Genomic DNA, 21,064 nt, shown 5'->3' on the forward strand with positions numbered 1-21,064 from the left:
CTATGGATCTAGGAATGGCTAATGTGGTTATATCCTGTAGTTACGCTGCCTATGCCTTGGCCAGGGTCCTGCTCTTAAGGATGGCACTCAGTGAAAACGTTACATAGGCAGACAGAACTGCCCACAGGTCTTCACTGCACTCTTTGCCTCCCAGCTGTATAGTGCTGTTGTGGACTGTGTCAGTGCATACATTTGGGGCAGAGAGAGTACAAAATGGTGATGGATGCTTATAAAAAAATCCATCCTAATATTGCAGAATTTTGCTACAGGGAGTGAAGTTTGGTCTTAGGCTTTACTCTTCTGTTTCTGTAGTTGCACTTAACCACAAACACACGTTTTTACTATTCAAAATGAATTGTCTCTTGAATTCTATGCCATTGTTATCTGTTTTGAGCTTTAGCAAAGGGGCTGTAAGATTTGCAGGTTGAAGGATTGAAGTTTTCTGGAAGCTTTTCTCTCACTCTGAGAAATAATATACCTAAGCTTAGCATGTCTCTCACCATTGCAGGGGTATCCATCCTACAGCAGAGTAGAACAGAGATGGGCCATGAAGATGTGAAGTACCTACAACATTAAAAACATGGCTTTGCACAACACCAAGAAGGAAGTTTCCTATGAGCCAGCCCTGCTGTGACTTGCAATTTTGATCTTCAAAAAGCAATTCCTTTTTCTTACTTTGGAAGGTCTTGGTTGCAAGAAAATCAGTTCTGACTTCCCCTGTTTCGTTGTTGTTGTTGGTTGGTTGGTTGGTTGGGTTTTTTTTGTGTGTGTTTTTTGTTGTTGTTATTTTTGTTTTGTTGTTTTTGTTGTTGTTGTTTTTGTTTTCCAGGCATTGAAGCTCTGATTTCTTCAGGTGTAGAAACTTGTTGTGGTAACCTTCTCACAGCTGGTAGGAGCTGGTAGGTGAGCATTGCTTGGCTGGCTACTGAAGCTTCATGGACACTACTTCATGGGCCCCTCATCATAAGAGGGACACTGAGATGCTAGAGAGGGTGCAGAGGAGGGTGACAAAGCTGGTGAGGAGCACAAGTCTGATGAGGAGCAGCTGAGGGAGCTGGGGCTGTTTAACCTGGAGAAAAGGAGGCTGAGGGGAGACCTTATAGTTCTCTACAACTACCTGAGAGGAGGTTGCAGCATGGAGGGTGTTGGTCTTTTCTCCCAAGTAGCAAGTGATAGGACAAGAGGAAATGGCCTCAAGTTGTGCCAGGGAAAGTTTAGATTGGATATTAGGAAAAAAATTATTTACGGAGAGGGTTGTCAGGCATTGGAACAGGCTGCCCAGGGAAGTGGTGGAGTCACCATCCCTGGAGGTCTTTAAAAGACCTGCAGATGAGGTTCTTAGGGACATAGTTTAGTGCTAGAGTTAGGTTAGGTTATGGTTGGACTCAATGATCCTGAGGATCTCTTCCAATTGAAATGATTCTAACATTCTATGATTCTATAATTTTATGATTCTATGATTATACTTAAAAAAACAAAACAAAACAAAACTGAGAAGGCTACTGGGTGGGGCAGGTTGATTGCCTTTTTTTTTTCCTCATGACTGAGCAGCTCTTACTTTCATTGGACATCTGCTGTCTCAGGCATTTTCTGTAACATAGTGCATATAATGGCTGGTCTCTGTCCACAGAACTGACTGTTAATGGCACTCAGTTGGTGCTCTTCCTCTGTAGCCTCCTACATTCCCATCTACCTCCCCCCTACAGCATCATGGCCAAAGCAGCATAAATTGCCCTCTTGGTAGTTGTCTTTTCATTTTCCTTTGTGATCTGCTTGCTTTAAGGATCTGTCTGTTGCCTGTCTCCTGGTAAATATCATCCCAAATTCAAAATTCATGCCCTTATCTTCCAGAAATATTCAGCAACTTGGGATCTCTCTGCTGGCTTTTGTGTTTCTCCTTTCTTTTTGTCCTGGTGCTTTCTCATGTAAATCCCTTTTCCAGTTCAAAATTTCCTATGAATAACAACCCAAATCATCAGAGAATATGCATTTCGTGAATTTTCATACTGTAATGCTTTTTCTTCAATGGGCTTCTGTGCTTGTGGATGGTCTCACTGACTTCAGCTGGTGCTCCACTTAACAGCAATGATCCTTCCTTGTGGATGAAGGAAGGAGGCCCTGGGGAGACCAGACCTCTGGGTGCTTCGTCCACACGCGCTGCTCAGCACAGGGGCACAAGCCGAATGCTTCCCAAGCAGAAAATACAAAATGAGCACCACTAATTAATGAAAATAATTAAAACTCTGCATTTCTGGGTCACTTTACTGTCCCTTAAGGTTTTATTTTTGTGTTATGTGGTTAAACATATTTTTCAAGACAACAAAGAGAGTGACTTGAAGGATCTCAATTGCTCTGTCTTAGTGAGGAAGGAGTTTAGTTTCCTTGCTTCTGTTCAGACAGCTACTGAGAACCATACCTCCTGTCTTTACTTATTTAAACCAAATTATGTACCATGGTTACACAAATCAAAACAAGAATGGTATGTGTATACAAGAAGGAGCTGATCTTCTGTTGCCGGAGTAAAATATATTTAATAATTGATTTTTTTCAATGCAGAAAAGGGGAAAAAAATCAAACCTGTCAAAGTCAAGCATATTAAAAGAGATGGTTGCAAGCAGAAGACCGATATGCTGTACATAATATATGATTTTCTTCCTCTTCTGTGTCTGCCCTCTGAAAGATGAAAAATTACAAGGCCTGAAACTGAAAGCATCATTAAATGTTAATCTACTGGGGCTTCCTTACTGCTAGTGAGGTCAGGCTCTGCCGCAGAACACAGTGACAGATGGAGCGTCCTCTGTGAAATCATCCTGCCTTGCCAAACGCCGTCAGTGCATGAGCTGCCTGTCACTGTCACGAGCTCTGGCCATGCACCCCGTGAGCTCCCTGCCCCGGGTGGCAGCGCTCCGAGGGATCCGGCCCCTGGGCAGTAAAAAGCTGGAGTGGGCATGTTGTGTGGACACCGAGTTGGGAAGGACAGGCTTTAGATTAGGGCCAGTAACGAGCTTTCTGCCTCTGTGAGCGTATTGCGACCAGCAGGCAGGAAAAGGCAGTTTTTGAAAATGGTTTGTCCCGGCGTAGCTCTAGGCCAGGGATCTTGAAATCACTCTGAAGGGCACTGTCACTGCTGAGACTGGTGCCTGTGTTTTTTGCCGCCTTGTATGAAAAAGATTCAAGTCTTGGAGATCTCAACATGTTTGCAAAATTAAGTTGAAGCCTCCTGACTGACAGCCTTAAGGGCTTTTCCCATAAATGAGTAAAGCTATGTTTCAGCTAAGACAGAAGGAGAGGTTTTGCTTGGTGTCTAGATATGCCTGCTTGTGACCAGGCTCCCTGTGTTGCTGTGCTTTTGGCATCACCATTTTGTAACTAGCCAGCTAATTTAGTGATGAAGCTGCTGACAGGAAAACAAACCCATTGAGTTCCTCCCTAAAGCTACATCCCAGCAAAAATGGCAATGATCCCCAAATTAATGCCTGCCCTGGCTCCTTTTTGCCAAAGTCTTTTGTGGTGGAGGAGCTGCGTCTGTTCCCCAGCACTGCCAAAGCCAGCGTTGCAGACGCCGTGGCCTGAGGGCCTGTCTGCTCTCCTTCAGGAGGGAGATAACACCAGTTCAGTGTGACCTACTGCAGTGACATTACACATGGTTGGTCTGTAAAACTCATCCTCTACCTCATTTATGGAAGAGAGCTATTCCCACCAGGCTATCAGAGGAGGTGGAGGTAACCTAAAGCTCTGATGTTCTGTCTCTGGTGTCCTGAAGTTCTGATGAAGTGGTGGTGTCATCACCTTGGTGCTACCTGATGTGTTGTGGTGATGACCTGGGTTACAATTCTAGTTTAAGCAACTTGTGACAGGCACTGTGACCATCAGTAAGTTATATAAAGTTAAGGGGCTTAGTAAAATCCTTAGAAAACAGTGGAGGTTTGCTCAGCTGCTGCTGCTTATGAGTCCACTCATTTCAACTGTGTCTAACCAGGGTTGCATGTTTTCCCACCATGGGCAGTTTCCAGAAGTCATTTGTTGGGCTTGATTGCCTTTTGAAGGTCAAGAAAATTTGTGGAACCTTAAAATGAAGCTTTTAAACTTAAATGTTAGATCACAAATTGAGTTTTTGTATTCAGGCTCTTGCCTCTCCTGAGGTGACAGCATCAAACCTGAAACCAAATGTGCTGTGTACCTTCATCTATGCATCACAGGAAAGAGGAAAGCAACGTAATCCTTGCTTAACAGAAACACATTACACTGCCAACAAAGGTTGTAGTTATTTCTACTTTTTGAGGCAATTGCAAGCTTTCACTCACAGTGTTTGTGAAGAAGTAAATACCCGGGATATGAAGTTGGCTTAGCCCTGAACAGAACAGTGTTTAAGGTAAACCAGTACTGGCCATGGTGTGCCTTAGAATACCAATATATCACTGGCAGTTTGACTGACAGGCAGCTCAGATGACCTTGAAGTGGGGACAAGGTGGTAAATTGTCAGGCTGAACTAGGGACAGCAGAGGCTGAGACTACTGTACCTGAGGTTACCCAAGAGGGCCCCAGCAGAGCAAGTAGCAGAAACCACATTTTCCAAATTGCAAAACAGCCTCCAAGCCAACAGCTGAGCTCTTCTCTGTTCTCACCTTTCAGTGACTGGCAAAGAGCCAGCTCACGTAAGCTTGGGAGGACCTTCGTAGTCCAATAATGTTTCTCGAAGCAACAGGCATCATGCTGATGATGTGACAGACAGTTTCATGTTGGGTGAAATCTCACTGGCTGAGGGATTAAGTTCATGTTTCTCCAAAAAGGCTAGTACATAAATGTCCTTATCTCAGAAGAAGTGAAGTTCTCCCTTGGCTGAGTGCAGTCATTGGCTCATCCTCTTGGGAGGGAGGAAAAGTGGCCACTGTTGCATAGTACATCTGGGAGTACAAGTTCTACACAGGGAACAGAGACCCAAGGTCACTTCACTTACGATTAATATTTGACTTACAGCACTTCTGTGGATTGTGGAGTTATAAAATCCTGGCACATGCATGTTTTGTCTTTGCTTCCTCTTCCTACAGGCTTTATGGAGACGTGTGTCAATTTTCTTTTCCAGGTATATGCCCAGCTGGATTTTGATAAAGCCTCCAGAGTCTCCTGTGCAGTTCTCTCTTCAATTACTGCCTCCCCTCTGGGAAGATTTTACATTTTGAAATGTGCTGAAAAGCACATTTCCCACATTTACTTTAACAGTGCTAACAGAGCTCGCACCACAGGCTCTGAAGTCTCCCAGGACATAGGGTCAGTGCGTTGCCCTGCTTCAATGTAGCCAAGTCACATTATGTTTTTAAAATGTCACGTTCAACATAACCTGGAATATTAATCCTTTCTCTTCAATAGATAAGCCTGTGTTTTTGGCAACAAATGCAGGAAAATAGCCAGTATAGAGCAAGAACTGTGTGAATTTGCTTATACCGAATGCTGCATCATGCTGAGCTGCTCTGGTTCAGATGGGGCTCCAGATGGGGGGCAGATATCCACCCTTTTATGTCTCTGGAGCAAACATTTCTCTCTTTCCATGCCTGCATTTTCAGAGAGTGTGCCGAATATCTGAGCAGGGAGATGGCCACTTGTGTGACAGAGTTGGTGCAATGCGTTGCAAACAATACGTGTGCTGTGCTTCATCCTGGAGGCCTTGCTTTTTTTTTCCTTTCTTCTTTCAGTGGATCTAACTAAGCCGCTCAAACAGAAAGCCGATGGTTGTTCCATGTGTGAGAAACACACAGTGTCTGTTGCGAGCAGGTTCCTGGAGCTCTGTAGTGGGCACCCCAGGACCAAGGTGCTGTCGTTCATCTGTCCATTAGTGACCTGGAGAAGGAGAATTTGACTTGGGTCAACTTGGCTTCCTCCACTGCTTGGTGCTGCAGTGTAAGCCAGTGCCATATGACTGATGGTTCATCTACGTGGTCTTTTTCAGGGATAGGTGGGTAAGCCAGCTAGTAACCCACCCCAAAATGTAAGCAAGGTCTCCATAAGTATTGCTGAGAAGCCCTGCAAAGGCATGACTAGAGAGCCATCACAGCTTGCAAAAGCTCTGTTGGCATTTGTGACAAGTATCAGGAGATGTCTTCTGACATCTGCCACAGCGTAATGGTGGTTCTTATCACAGTTTGTGTAACTGTGTATTTGTCCTGTATTTGTCCTGACTATGAATTTCGTTTTAGGAATGTGGGCAGGAGCGTTTATGTCAGCTGAAATATTAAATGGATTCATGTTGTATAATTTGCTCTCCCATCTCTGAATGTTTTACTGGAGGTTTTTCTTCTCACCTGTTTTGCCTGTGTCTGAGCCCCAGCTGCTGTTTGCAGCTGCAAGACAGAGAGCCAGAGGGTGCAGGAAGGTGAGTTCTGTGGGACACAAAGGCCACTGGGTACCACCTCAATCCTCCACGAGCAAACCCGTTCCCAGTACTGACCATTAGGCTTGCCTGTGATGAGCAGTGACTCCTCTCTGTTTTTTGTGTTCTTTGGTGGTTTTTCCTTTGGAATGAGAATTGTCATTGTGTTATTTTGTCCCATTATTTGTGGGGTTTTTTTAATGAGTTCCTCTAAGGACCCTTATGTAAGCAAATGAAACTTTAAATTTGTACTCGGTGAAGGAGCCTTTTTAACTTCTGCATCTGCTTTGTGCTCTCTATTTTTACTTTCATTTGGATTATAATGTGAAAATAACAGTACATACAGTTGTACTTAAAGGAAGTGACATGATTAAGGATTTTCCTGCTTGAGGAGAAAATAATGGAGCTTAGTTACCTTAGGCACAAGCTAGATGGTGCTAGAGCATATAAGTCAGACGGAGCTCACCGAGCAGCTGTGCGAAATTAAAATATGATGGTCAAAAGAAGCTATAATAAGGGAAACTCTTCAGCTTTGGGGGCTTTTTAACACCTGTTTTTGACTGTTACTTTTGTTCTGGCTGTGTAAAAGTAGTTTCTACTTCCCTGATCCTCTCAAAATTCACTGTGAAAATATATTAACTTGTAGGTATTCTTATATTGAACTGATCCACACAGATGACCCTGCTCTGTGACTTGAAGTAAGGTCAGTTTTGTCTCTCCCTTTCACTTCTCTGTTTGCATTACATCAGGAAAGCAGTCAGACATCCCCTAAAGACAGGGCCACTCAGCGTGGAGCTTGCAAAGAGAGGCACGCATTGATGGAGTAAGTGTTCAAAAGCATTTGTGGGACCAAAGGACATAAATCCCTTTGAAAACCAGTGGGAGCTGTACTTTGGAGTTTTCTACACTGCAGAGCTTCCCCTGGCGTGCTTTTGTTGGTACTTCCCCTGTTCAGACTAAGGGAAAAAAGCACCCTTGGTTATTTGTGATTTAAATGATTAAGCAGTTTTTGGAAGTTTTGGCAAATTAGTTTGACCTGAGGAATGAAAGAATTTCACTTTTTTAGCTTTAACTCCATTCAAAAATTTGTGACCATAAATGGAAGGACCAAATCCCTCTGGGGCCTGGCCAGCTGCAGGTCCTGTGCTGCTGAAGTGTGTTTTGATGGGTCCTTCAGGACAATGTAGAAAGCCCAGAGTGCTGTTGGATGAAAGTGTGCTTTTGCTTCAGAGCAGAGAGGAGGAGGAAACAGACTGTGGAAATTAAACTATTTTCCTTTTTTTAAAAAAAAATATTCTCATAGATTTTGAAATGCAGGAACTGCACGCTTATAAAAATGTGGCCTATGAAGACTTAGGCTGTATATAAATTTATCAATGAAAACAGCCCAACTGTGAGCAAAGTGGCTGTTCATTTAGTTAAAAATCCCACGTCCTTAGTCTGCACACTTAGCACCTTTGTCTGAACTTATACAACTTTATGAGCAGGTGGCAGATATGGTAATGTCCCTGAACTGAAATGTGATGCATTGGACACAGCATTGGATGGTGAGTTGGGAACCATATCTTCTGTTTCTGGCTTTTCCCTTGACTTGCTGTATGATCTTCTGCAGCACTTAATCTCTACTTTTCTCCACTTACAAACGATTATAAAGATGTTTTCCTAGCTGCATAAAGCACTTTGCTCTTTAGAAATGGACAGTGCTGTGACATGCAGGTATTACTGGGTGTAGCAAAACAAGTAAAACTGGAAAAGCTGAATATGTTCAATGCATTTAAATATGCCTAGAGGTTAAAAATTTAATTGGCAGAGTGCCCTAGATTTCTGTCTAATAGGCCTGTTTCCGTGAGCTTCTGCCGTGTCTGACATACTAGCCTGCTGCTGTTCAGACACAGCTGTACATCTGGTGATTTGAGCTGTACCACTCCATCTCTTGTCCCCCTTTGTTGAGCGTGTTGGAGTTGGGGTGACGCCGAAATACTCAGCCAAAGATCTGTGCTTTCATCTGAGTCTTGAGGATGTGCTGGGACTGGTCCTGTTTTGCAGCGTGCAATGCGATCAGCGGGCACAGCGGAAAACTGCTGCAACGAGCGAGAGTGACGGGGCTTGCACAGCACCAGTGCTGCTCGACGAGGTGCACACGTGGGAATATAGGTCAGTGAAACATCCCGTGGGGCTGCACAGCTGCAAAGGGCACAGGGTGCATTCGGCAGGCTTGAGCGAGCCAAGCTGCTGACAAAGAGCCTGGTGTGTGCCTGGGGAATGGCGTGTCAACATACACTGTGCGAGCCTGGTCCTCAGAAATGGCTATGGCGTTTTGGTCCAGAGCTGCCCTCAGGCTTGCATAGCTGTTTTGGGATATCTGTGGCAAAGGGCTGTGGGGTGTGTGGTCTACCTGGGACCTGTGGCTCACCGGTAGTCTCAGCAGGGGTACGTGCCTGGTTCTTGGAGCTGCACTGGGCTTGGTCACTGCTAATGTGAGTCTTGGAGGCTGGAGCAGTTATCATCTGTGTTTTCCAACTGTATCGACTGATCTAGCAGATGTGGTTTTGGACCCACAAGCTTTTTTTTCAGGACTGTGGCAATAGCAGCCAGTTTTGCTATCAAGCAAGACAAAATAGTGCAGCTTCATTTGCATCAGCTAGTGGAATATTTCTAGCTTCATACTATGAGGTCTCCCCAGTTTCTTGATTCCTTCCTGTTTATGTCTCTGTGCAGCATCTTGTAAAATTTCTTCATTCTTTGCTGATTGCAATTATTTGACTGTGGTCATAATTCCAGTTTTCAAGATCTTAGGAGAAGTAATATACTTGGTCTTTTTCTTTTTTTTTTAATGTTATGAATTTTGCCACAGACTTGATAGCAAATTTCTTTTCAACCAGCAGAGCCTACTGAAATATCACCTCACTGAAAGTTTCGTCCCCATTTCTCTGAGTTTGGAAGGCATATGCAGCTCAGCTGGGATTCTGGCTGCCTTTTATAATGAGAGCATTGGAGGTTTTTGGGTTGAAATCAACTGCTGTTACAGTCAGCTGGATAGTGCCTTGGTAGAGGAAGCCATTCATATCCTTCTTGCTATTATAATATGTACTATTTTGTTTGTTATTCTGTCAAGGACATGCTGTGGGGTCCTCGCTGGGCCTTCCCATTAATGACGAACTGAGTTCTCTATGCATCCTGAAGCATGAACACCTCAAGATGCTGCCTACAGCTGTCTCCATGGTCCTTTCCTGAGACCAACCATAAACACCCAATTCCCAAACTTCCAGTGAACACTTTATTTGCCTTTATTCTCTCTACAAGCTGACTTGCCTTTAAAATTTGCCTGCAGGGAAGGACTAGAGGCTTGCTTGTGAATTAAAAAAAAATGGCTTAAAGACTTCATGAGACATTTGCTGCCAATATGAAGACCATCAAAGCTTATTGTGCTATTAGTGAAGATAACACATTTCAGAGGAGTTACTTTGTCTAACTCTAATTTCCTAGACACCAGGGCCCTTACAGAGTTCCCAAGCATTCCCTCTCCAACTCAATAATGGAAGTTTTTTGCAATCAATTTCCCAGCCGAGAACCAGGTATTAGCTTCTTTGGTTCCTCTACACATAGGTTTTCACTAAAGTGATGAGCTTACTGCTCTTAGACTGACTTCAGTTTCTCTTGATAAGGTAAAGGATGAACAAGGCATTAAACACTAGCCGTCCATCCCATGTTTTGAGAAAGTATGCTAGCACTGACAACAGGCTGGCTGATATTCATGATAATATTTTTACTAGACTACAGTGAAAGTTTCCACTAGTCTTTTGGCTGTTCATGAGCATTGTATGGAAGCATTGATATTTCTCAAAATCAGTCTGTAAGATGGCAATAATTTCTGGTTTTGCAGCAGAAGAGTGAAGGGTGAGAAAAACCCCAAGAGTTTAAAGGAAGATGAGATTGTCTTCCTGCCACTTTTTTTTACTGTGTTTGATGAGTTCAGCTGTGCGCTGCTTGGAAATCAACCAAAGATGTTACAACAGATGTCTAACTAGTCATTCAGCTTGCTACTGAAGATTCAAGCAGTGCTGAGCTCGAAGTCAGCTGGTGGTAGCACTTGACCCAAGTTCAGTGATTGAACCCCAGGGCTTACTCAGCACACAGTGATTGTTGGGTAATGTTGTCCAAGCAGACATGCAGCTGCCAAACTTGCCTTACTCTGTTGTCCTGTCCCCTGCGAAAACATGGAAAATGTACTACCCTGCGTCTTCCTGGATGAGCAATTGAGAATGTGGAGAAGAGCCGGTTGATCATGGCAACCAAATATTCCCACTTGGAATTCAAGGTGTCCCCCTGTCCCATCTCAGAGTGAAGCTGCAAAGCTGGGTTCATCGGCAGCCGTTCTGAATTTGCTGGTTTATTAGACAAGCTCTGTGAAACCTATTCCATATGTTTATTTTACCAGAAATCCTATTGGTTTGTGATACCACAGCTGAGCGTGTTCATGGATATTTGATCCCTCTCAAGATAAGACAAAGATTTGTGATACAAAGAATATTAAGTAAAATGTTAGTTCTGCCTCAGCCTGGTTTACGTATGTGCTGACAAAAAATAATTTGGTGTTTTATTCCTTCCATGAACAATACCACATTTTCTTTTGGGGATCCTAAGGTTGTTTGTACCTAGTAACCAAATCTTAATCATGTTTTTGCCAAAAGCAATATGTTTGGCTCACAAGGCGGGAGACCTCTGAGTGTCTGTATGTCCCTACTCCTCCTCCCAGTTGCGTTTGCCTGTCAGCCCTTCAATCCCTGACTCTGCAAGTGACATGCAGATCCACCGTGTTCCTCTGCATTCTGCCAGGAGTCATTTCATTTTGTTCCCCTGACATCCATAGGAGGTTCTTCGCCCCAGGAATTACACACTTTCTCTGCCAGGAGGAGGCACGGTGGCACAGTGGGGCCGGCTCGGGGCCATTGCACTGCACCTGCCCCCTGCCAAGCGGGGACAAGCAGCTGAGATCAAAGGGTTGTGGGCAGGAGGCCTCAGAGATCTCTCACTTCTCCTCCATCCCGAGGGGTTTGCTGGCAGAGTCACCTTTGGTAAATGGCTTCTGTCCTCCGAACAGCCAGCCTGGAAAACTGTATGCACGTGAGAAAGAGCAGGTGAACCTGATAGATTTAGTAAAAGATAGGATATAATGCAGTGTGCAGATGTTTTCTGTGTATTTGTATATATAGTATTTCATCAACATCAATTATTGTAGATGTTTGTCCTGTTGTGAAATCAATCCCATACATATCCTGTCCAGGATTCTGACATCAGATTTATCTTGTCAGGAGCCGAGTCCTTTCACTGCTTTCCCCAAATCCTTTAGTGCTGTTTTGTAAGAAAATGCATTAATCTTATATATCAACCCTTTTGGTGCTGGAGTGCCATATTATTATTATTACTTAGTTTCTAGAAACACTCATTAATCTGTGTACTTTCTCAGGAAGGTGTATAACTATCTCACTGGTTTTCAACATCATCAAAACAATGATCTGCAGTACAGGCACTTTGAAGATGCCTTTCTTTGCACAAAATAATAGTCTTCAAAGGCTTAAATGCATTAAGCTCTACAAAACCATTTGTACAAGTACTTAAGTTTACAGATGAATTAACTACCATCAAAAACACAAAAGACAGAACAAGTAAAGAAATATGATTGCCTTTCCTGTATCTTGCTCAGACTACTACATATATCTGTCCCAATGACAAAACTTTAAAATGAATCATAGATTCACTCTTAGCTAACAACAAACCATAACAATACAGTCTATTAGAACGGAGTTTTCTTTTTTGTTTTCATTCTGGAACTGTATTCTGTGCCATAGGGCTTTCCAATGTAGTGTACAAGCCTCTTCTTTTCCAGCCAAGAGCTAAACTTATATTATATGTATGCATGAATGCTTATTTCTGTAAAATTCATTATTTTTACCTTTAAAAATGCATACAGTGGTTGCTAGATATGAAATGTTTAGAGATTGTGGGGCTGAAAAACGTGGTGATCCTGCTTTAGCTTTATCACAGCTTTGTCCTTTGCATGGCTCAAGGACTTATTCTGCCATGAAAATTATATGCATATCCTTGGAGAAGGCTTTTCTTTTTCCTTTCCTTTCCTTTTTATTTTCTTTTGCAGACATAATCTACATGATGGTAATAAAAATGAAGCTCTGATAGAGTTGTGCCAGCAAGTATATTAGGATGCTTCCTCATTCTTCTCTTGTTCCTCTTAGAGGGCTCAGCGGGGATTTGGTTTGGTTCTGGTTGCTGCAGACATGTGCTTTGCAGATGCCTGAAGGACCTTTGGGAGACTCATACACTGTCCTGCAGGAGCTACCGGTGGTGATGACTGCATCCAATTTAGAGAAGGCGTTCACTAATTCTTTTGTGCTTCTGACATGCGTTTATGAAAATAGACTGGAGTGGTGGTTTCGACTGCTCAAACCAGTCATCTGTGTGAAGGAACAGAGTTTTTTTTTACTGAGCCAAATTGTCTGTAGCATGTGCCAGTGTTCAGAATCATGACCCCATAGACGGATCGTCTCAGTTTGAAGTGTGTTGCAAGGAAAAGGTTCTGTCACATGTTCTGAAAGATTAAAGGCCTTCAAAACATGCATGTGTTTTGCAGCCAGCAATAATTGGTTTTATGTCAAGCTTCTCTATGATATCGGTTTTGGATTTTGTCCATCTGAAGTAATGTAACAGTTAAGATTTACCTAGTTTATTGTGTAAAGTATTGTATTAGAAGTAATTTGCTTAATGACTAATATCTGAACCACTTCCTTCAGCCATTCTTCTTGGGCAAGTCCACTGAAAATGGAGGTGCTGCTTTCACTCTCCCAGTGATAGGATCCATATCATGTTCTCAAGCTTAGATAAACCTCCCTGTACTGTGTAAAGCATTTAACTTCTTTGTGTGTCTTTAAAAATGGAAGTAACATGACAATATTAGGACTTCCTTAGCTGTGTTTGGTGTTCATTCTGGATATCTGAGTGGCCTGCTCTCTTCCTCTCCCACCCACAGAGCCTTCTTCAGTCCTTCTCCCTCTATGCCTCCCTGGCTTCCTCTGGCTCCTGTGAGACATACCCAGTGCCTCACTCCCAGCACATTGCCGGGAAATAGCAGAAGCCAGGTAAGCTGCAGATAGTTTTACTCAGTGCATTTGCTCCCATTTCATGCCCTCCAGGTTGTGCTTGGGTCAGCCACCTCCCTTGCTTGGTCCCTAAAACGACAGTGCTGGTCCTCCCCATATTTGCTCACTGCCTTTCATTTAAACATGTAAGCCCAAAGTGCTTGCAGGAGTGGAGCCTGGGGCTGGTCTGCACTTGGTCCAGCTGGAGAATCAGTGCCATTTAAGAGAGTATCATCATTTTTCTGGTGGTTTAGAGACAGAAGTTGGAGGGTGGTTGATAGGGTTACCACTTGACAATGCCAATAACCCGAGGAGCACCTTGGCAGCACAACATAGCTAGGTCATTAGTGGTTTCCCTTCGAGTCAGCCATGAATGCGTAAGGATAAAGTCAGGACTCTGTTTACCAGAAAGTCTGGTTTCAGAAATCCAGCTGAAGTTTGGTGGGTTTTTTTTGTTTGTTTGCTTGGTTGGGTTTGTGTGTGTGTGTGTTTTTGTGTGTGTTTTTGTGTGTGTGTATGTGTGTGTGTGTGTTGTTTTGTTTTGTGTTTTGTTTTGTTTTGTCTTTAATGGGGGCTGGGAGTTGGATTCAAGTGTTACCAGATCTTGAAACCACAAAGCGTTGTGGATGCCTCCTCTGTGGGCTTATGAAAGGCAGTTTCCTCTGGCTAGACATGGAAGGCTTTTGAGGGATAACGTAAGGAGTATGTGAGCTCCTGATGAGGAGGATTGGTGGCAAAGGGTAGGCTTTTTCTGTAACACCACAACCAGTTGCCATAAGTGGAGGAAGATGCTTGTCTTGGTTCTGCAAAAAGGCACCTGTCTACTTCAGAAGTGAGCACCATGGAAAGCTGTCTGCCTGCTTCTGCGTGTGCCCACGGACTGTTTCCACTGCCTCTAGTTTTCATCTGTATTGCACCTACATGAGGATAAAGAGGAAAAAAAAAATCAAGGCTTTTCATGTTGATTATGTTTTGGCTGTGGGTTGCTCCAGTGAGAGAGCGTTACTGACGTGATGCGGTGGGGGAAGTGGGAGGAATGGGAATTACCTGCCTCTGGCTGGTTTCCTGCCTCTTAGGATAAATCTACAGCTCGCGGTTTTTTGTGCAGCCTTCATTGTGCTGACATTGATGTCAGTCCGCACTGACTTGTTTTCTCATAGCAAACATGAACAGCGCTTGATGTGCATATTGTCATTTTCACAGCCCATATGGTCTTCTCAGGTTCCTCAGGTGCTTGGCAGAAAGAGGTTATTCATCAGCAGCTTATAATTCACAGCTCCTTGAGGAGTCAGGGACACTCCTCAAGGAGGTTTTGCAGCTAATCCCAAGCCTAGCACTTGCCTCCATCTAGGCTAGTCTGATAACTGGCAATGTGGAGCACGGTAGTAATTGAACAGAAAAATTAACCACCCTGAGGAAGGCATGATTCCTCATGTTACTGTAATTATATGTCAAACACCTATGTGCCTGCAAGGGAGCCCAGCTGGATCTTCTACAGTAGCTGGGGCTGTAGATTTTTATCCACTTAAACATGAAGTTGGAGCTGGTTGTCCAGAGGAAAACGCAATGAAGTCTAAAAGCTCTGCAGACTTCAGCTACTCTTTCCTTCTGGCTGGGGTCAGTCCTCTTAAAAGTGAGACTCTCCAGATAAACGAGCCTTGTGGGCATGGGAATTTCTGCCAGAACAGAAAGGTTGAGTAATCAGTCACATTAATTTGGGCTAAGTGAAGCATGAATGAGGCCTTTACAATTCATTCAATGTTAATCATATTGTTAGCTAGAATAACAAAACTGACTCTGTAGAAATCCAGTCTAATTTCCTTTTGTTGTAAAGTTAATCCAACCATGTTGTTATTGCGTAGAAGTTCTGTCTTCCTAAAAGATCTTTGACATTGGCTTAACATCTCTTTCATAAGCTTAATTCTCCTCATTGAATACCGTTTTGGTATTTAGCAGAGATAACCACTCCATATATTTTGTGAAAATAAACTGGTGATCATCTGTATACCCTTGAAAAGAGAGAGTACCAGACATACATCCAGGCAGAGTATGAGAACTCTAAAATAATAAGGAAGAATCAGATGAAAAATAATAGTATAAACAGTGAAGTAGATATTGTCCAAAAGGTAAAACTATCTGACAAATACTAAGGTATATCTTCCCTGAGGGACAGACACATGTGTCTTTATACTCATTTTGTGAGTGAAAGAAAACAAGTCATGGAAAGGATATCTTAGTCACTGTCACATAAGGTGTATTTCAACTCCATAAAGAATTTGATCATATGTATTACCTAAACCTTGGATAATGATGATTCTTTAATATATTATTAAATACAGAACAGCACTAAAGAAAAGGTTTGGGTCAGTTAATCCATGCCTATCCCCATCTCGGCCTCTGGTGCTGAGATAATAAAATGAGTTGAAAAATACAATTAAATCCTATTTTCAGGTCTGCCTTTTGAGCATGCCTTGTGCCCATCACCTAAAATATTGCCCCCAGGTACCCTCACATGCTTTATACACAAAAGCAGGAAAATATGTATACACAGACACACAGTAAAGTCACTGGCAGCCAATGCATTTAACTCTCAGCTGAACACACTTGTGTGGTACTTGTCCTTATTGAACCTTCCTCTGGTATTTCTTTTGTGTTTCAAGCTCTTGTAACACTCAGTTTTCATCGCATAAGCAATGGGATCACATTCAGTTGGTTGCTTGGTTTAAGTGAGGAGAATGTTTAAGGGTTTTCCTTTACATCCAAAGTCTGAGTGTCTCCGTCTTCTCCAATATTGCCTGAGCCTACCTTGACATGTTTAAGCAGATGTAAGACTCTGCTGCCTTCGGAGGGCTGGGTCTGCCCTTTCCACCCTGGTGCTCCCATCTCCTCCCTGTGCTGGTGTCAGCAGCTGCACTGCTGTGCCACTCTGCAGTACATTGGCTTCGGGTTTTGAGGAACACACCAAAACCTAACACAGCAAATGAATATGCCCAGGTTTATGCCTGGTCAGACCCACGGGCTGACCTGATGCACCGTGTGGCAGCAGCATCCCCAGCCCTGACCCAAGAACAGCTGTGGGAACATGGAGCCAGTGACCAGCTTGTGCCTTTCAGCTCTGACAGGGTCTGGCCCTGGCTGAAGTCGGCTGTAATGCCTTTCCCACATGACTGAATACATAGACAAAGGGGAAAATTTAGCAGAATTTTAATTCTTCCTTTAAAAATAAATCTCACTAAGGAGGAAGCAAATTAAAATAATAAACCCATTATTTTAAAAATTCCCTTCCTTAAAATTGACTGCTTGACTTTTTGACAGGCTGATCTGTAATGTCCGAGGCTCTAGGCTCAGTAGGTTTGTGGATGAAGCACCATCTTGGAGTTGTCTTCCAGTTAAGTGGCAGATCAGAGCAGTGATTTTCATTTTCATATTTGCAGCTGCTCTTTTAGTCTCGCCAATTATCTTAATTCAGTACTCTTCAGCAGAGGTCCTAGCGATGCTCTTGTCTCTGCATGTTTTATGACGGCCATCAGACAGAGCCAAGGTCGTATCTCGGGCTTTTACACCTCTAAGGCATAGACTCCCCTCCTACTCAGGAACTCTTGTCTATGTTTCGCACATTCTTCTGGCAGAAGAGGATGCCATTCACCATTTGACTTTATCTCTGTCAAAAGCTGCTGGGGCCTGAAAGTGTCACAGGGCTTTCATTCAGCTCAGCATGCCAAGCTTGAAGCCTTTCTCTCCAGCCCCTCCAAATACACATCATGTGTTGCTGCAGACGTTGCTGGCTTTAAATGCTTAAAACATCCATGTGACGCTCAGAGTCACTAGCACGATTCTTTTTCCTGTTAATTAACCATAGCCAGAGCAGGTTAGAAAATATGTTGTAGGCACACCTCTCCAGCTACCATCCTGCAGTATTGTGGACAGAAGTGTGTTCCAAAACTTCCTTATTTCATAAAATCATTTTGGTTGGAAAAAGACCTTCAAGATCATAGAGTCCAACCATTAACCTAACACTGCCAAGTTCGTTTTAGTGGATTTCTGGGCATGACTGAGGTGCCAGGTCCACTCTGAAGGAAGGTGTCATTTTTCTCCCAGACAGAAAGTGGCACCAAGAAAGAAAACTCCAAATTCCAGCACCTTTGAAAGCTGAGGAAATTGGACTATATTTTAGCTCACATCAACCCTGAAGACTCGTTGCCTGGAGGTTCTGGTTGTTATGAATGCAAAGTGGTTGCGTCTCTGCCTGCAGATGCTTAGATGGGGTTATATGGGTCCATAACTCTCTGCTTGGGAAGTGTTTTCTCTGGTATTTGTACTCTCTTGGCTTTGTGTGACAGAAAATAATTAACAAATTTATGTGAGGGATTATTGGTGATGGGTTGTCATCTCTGTTTTATGGACATAGCAACTGCCTTCCAGGACAACTTCTGGTCCACACCCAGGTCATTCTCCTATATTTTATACTGACCCAATGTTGCTGTGAAAAATGCCCATAAACTCTATAATAACACATTACCCATGCCTTTATCTTTTTCTCCAGTCTGTTATGGAAAATGTGAACATTTCTGCCGGCTGCTTTTCAGGGAAAGTGTCTGAGGACTCTGTAATGTTCCCAAATGTTCTGTGAGATAGAAAAATGTGACATATTTATAAACAGATTTCAGTTGTAATGCTAATTGACTGAGGCTGACAGACAGCATTTTGTTGGGAAAGCCTTTCCATCTTAGTGTTTTTTAAAAATATGTTCCTCTGTCATTAAGCTTATTGCTTGGTATGTGGCTCTCAGTACTGCCAATGTCCTTCATGCACGGGTGAGGGACAGTTTCTGACTGGGTGGGCGGAGGGTCTGCACATCCTCTCATCTTCAGATGCAGCTGGTGGGACTGCAGTCCTGGTCACTGGGAAAAGCATGAGATGTTCCATGAAGGTGGTCTCCAGGCCAGCAGCTCAGTTGTGACCCCCTCAAACAACTCAGACTGTCCATCAGCTGCTTTAACAGACAAACATAAGGACAAGGTCAGAGGGCTGCCAGATTCCGTGTGCTGGGATTATGCCTGGGGTGCTACATCTTTCATTATCCTTAGCAGGCATCACATTTGCCTGCTTGTATTGTAGAGATATATTTTATTTGTCATCTCAAAGTCTCATAAATGAGACAGTCTTAGCTGCCATAACTTTGCCACAGTTGTGACTTCTTATTCCTGCTCTCCTGTGAGACTTTCAGGGTTTTTTTTTGTTTGTTTGGTTGTGGTTTTTTGGCATTTTTGTTTGTTTGTTTGTTTGGTTTTGTGTGTGTGTGTTTGTTTTTGTTGCTGTTTCTTGTGTTTTTTGTTGTTGTTGTTTGTTGTTGGTTATGTTTTGGCTTTTTTTCAGTTTAAAGATGGAATCCCATGGCTTGAGTTGTTTCGTTTTGCTCCTTAGTACACATTCCCTTTGGGAATGAATCTTCTGCAGCAGTGGTTGAGTGAGCCTTCTTCACCTTTGGAGAGATTGTAGCCATGTAAAGAGCAGCACAGAGGACCACCATCTCCTCACACAATTCTGGAGCAGTCTTACAAGACAGCAGTGCCCTCCCTTGTCCCCCAGGATAAATCTGACTTCTTCTGTGTGATTATCATTTTACAACATGTTGGGGACCTGTTCACAGGAAATTTCGTTATGAAAATGTAGTTGGGGCTTTGGTTATTTGGTTTGACAGGGTTGTTAACAGGTGGGATTGAATGTCCAAAGTTCTTTTAGTTTTGATTGAATGGGACAACGGCATAAGGTTAATTAAGTGCCAATTGATTTTTGTAAACAACTTGGAGAACACAATTTATGAAACAGAAAATTGGTTGCAAATTATCAACCTTCAAATATTTTTAATCAAGTGGATTTTAATTAATCTACAATTTTTGTATTGTATTTAAACATTTATTGCTATTGCTAAGTTATAATTAAATAACGATTTATTACTCAGAAGAGGAGAAAAAATCTCCTCTGATAACATTTTATTCAGAGCGTAGATACTTACTGCCCTCCCTGCACCCCTGCTTGTGCTGGTCATGTCTGGTATCACTGATCTTTTCTGTGGAGAGAAAGACTGCTTCTCAATGAGACCTCATTAAGCAGTAAATTAGCCTTGGTCACACAAATGCGAACAATGCAAATGCTGAAGCACTTTGCCGTTGCATGTGGTGAAAGCTGCTCCTGGATGTCGGCCAGGGGCTGGCACAGCTCCCCCAGCCCTGCCTGAGGAGGTTGCTTGGGGTGCAGCCGTGAGATGGGGGTGCCCTCCCCAGCTGTGCCCACCTTGCTCTCCTTCCAGAGCTGTGATATGGCCGTGCTTCAGTGGTGAGCGTGGCAAACCCAGGGTGACCTGGTGCAGATGGAGAAGCAGTGGAAGCTGGTGTTGTATCCTGCTGGTCCTTGGTACATGTCTTTTAATTGTCTTTCTTAGTCGGGCAAGTTAATAGTTAACTTTCAGGTTTTATTCTCATTGGTTTGTTATGAGAAGAATACAAAAAAGCATGCTGTGTCTGATAAGCAGAAATAGAGATATGAGTTACATCAGTAAGCAAGTTATAAGGTGATACAGGGATGTCCAGCAGCAGGATTTGGGAGAGGCAAAGCATGAGATGACAGCAAAATGACTTTCCTGTGGATGGGTTAGGGGGAAGGTTGCTGTGCCTCTATTCATCCATAGCTGTTACAATCATGGGACACAGAGTCAAGTAAGTTATTCTACCACCAGTCAAGCTCCTTGCAAAAGCTGATATTGAAGAAGTGCTCTGCTGCTCCCTATTTTGTCAGTGAGACCAGGGATGAGCAAAGGAAGGATTTTTTCATGCTCTGAAAGCCGCAGTCTGGCCAGATAGATGTGGAAACATGGAGATGAGCCAGTTTGCAGGAGCTGATGCTGCACTTGTGTCTCCATAAGGCATCTCTGAATAAAGTTTAGCTTCCAACACTGTCAGCTCAGCACTTTGCCTACTTTAAACACAATGACAGTGTGGTTTTTAATTAATGGCACAGTAGTCATCATCAAAATTACACTTACAATATAAAGAGCTTTACCATTTACCAAGAGTTACGTATCTTCAGTATGCTTGTTGATATTTAACCAGCAAGGTTGGATTCCCTGAGCAGAAAAGTTGACATTGAACTGCTTTCTGGATTCTCTCAACCATTGTAAAATACATTTGTCTTTACTCAAGCTGTCTGTAGATAAACTAGAATATTAATTACTCTCAGATATTACCCTTTAAGAAGCTTTTTAAGAGAGAAGAAAACAAATTTTATGTCCTGCAAGGAAGGGTAATTGTCTCTTTTGGGGTGGGAGCATCTCACAGTGTTTAGCACTGAAACAGCTCCAATAATGTAAAAGTTCCAGTGAAGATGATTTTTCTTATAATACTGTTAGTTACTTGAGGCCAAGCCTATATGTTGTTTAGTTGAGCTTTGCCTCAGTGGTATTCAGGTAAAAACCATACTGATGAGGGCATTGTTTCCATCATGTTTTGCACTCAGCCAGCCAGGTAGGATTTGCTTTCCCCATGAGGATGCT

The 21,064-nt window shown here is 43.0% G+C and overlaps 1 long non-coding RNA gene across 4 annotated transcripts in view; it reads left to right on the top strand.

Moving 5' to 3' along the window:
* The first annotated feature begins 7,828 nt into the window (after positions 1-7,828).
* Positions 7,829-21,064, top strand: part of LOC110359364 (uncharacterized) — a 75,765-nt gene continuing 62,529 nt past the window's right edge. The window contains exon 1 of one of the 4 annotated variants that reach the window (XR_010467890.1): positions 7,829-8,518. This is a non-coding gene — a long non-coding RNA (uncharacterized LOC110359364). The remainder of the gene's footprint in view (positions 8,519-21,064) is intronic. The other 3 variants (XR_010467891.1, XR_010467892.1, XR_010467889.1) reach the window with 3 other exon arrangements.

This window comes from Columba livia, chromosome 1 (genome assembly GCF_036013475.1).
Source record: "Columba livia isolate bColLiv1 breed racing homer chromosome 1, bColLiv1.pat.W.v2, whole genome shotgun sequence".
In the NCBI taxonomy this organism is placed as follows: domain Eukaryota; kingdom Metazoa; phylum Chordata; class Aves; order Columbiformes; family Columbidae; genus Columba; species Columba livia.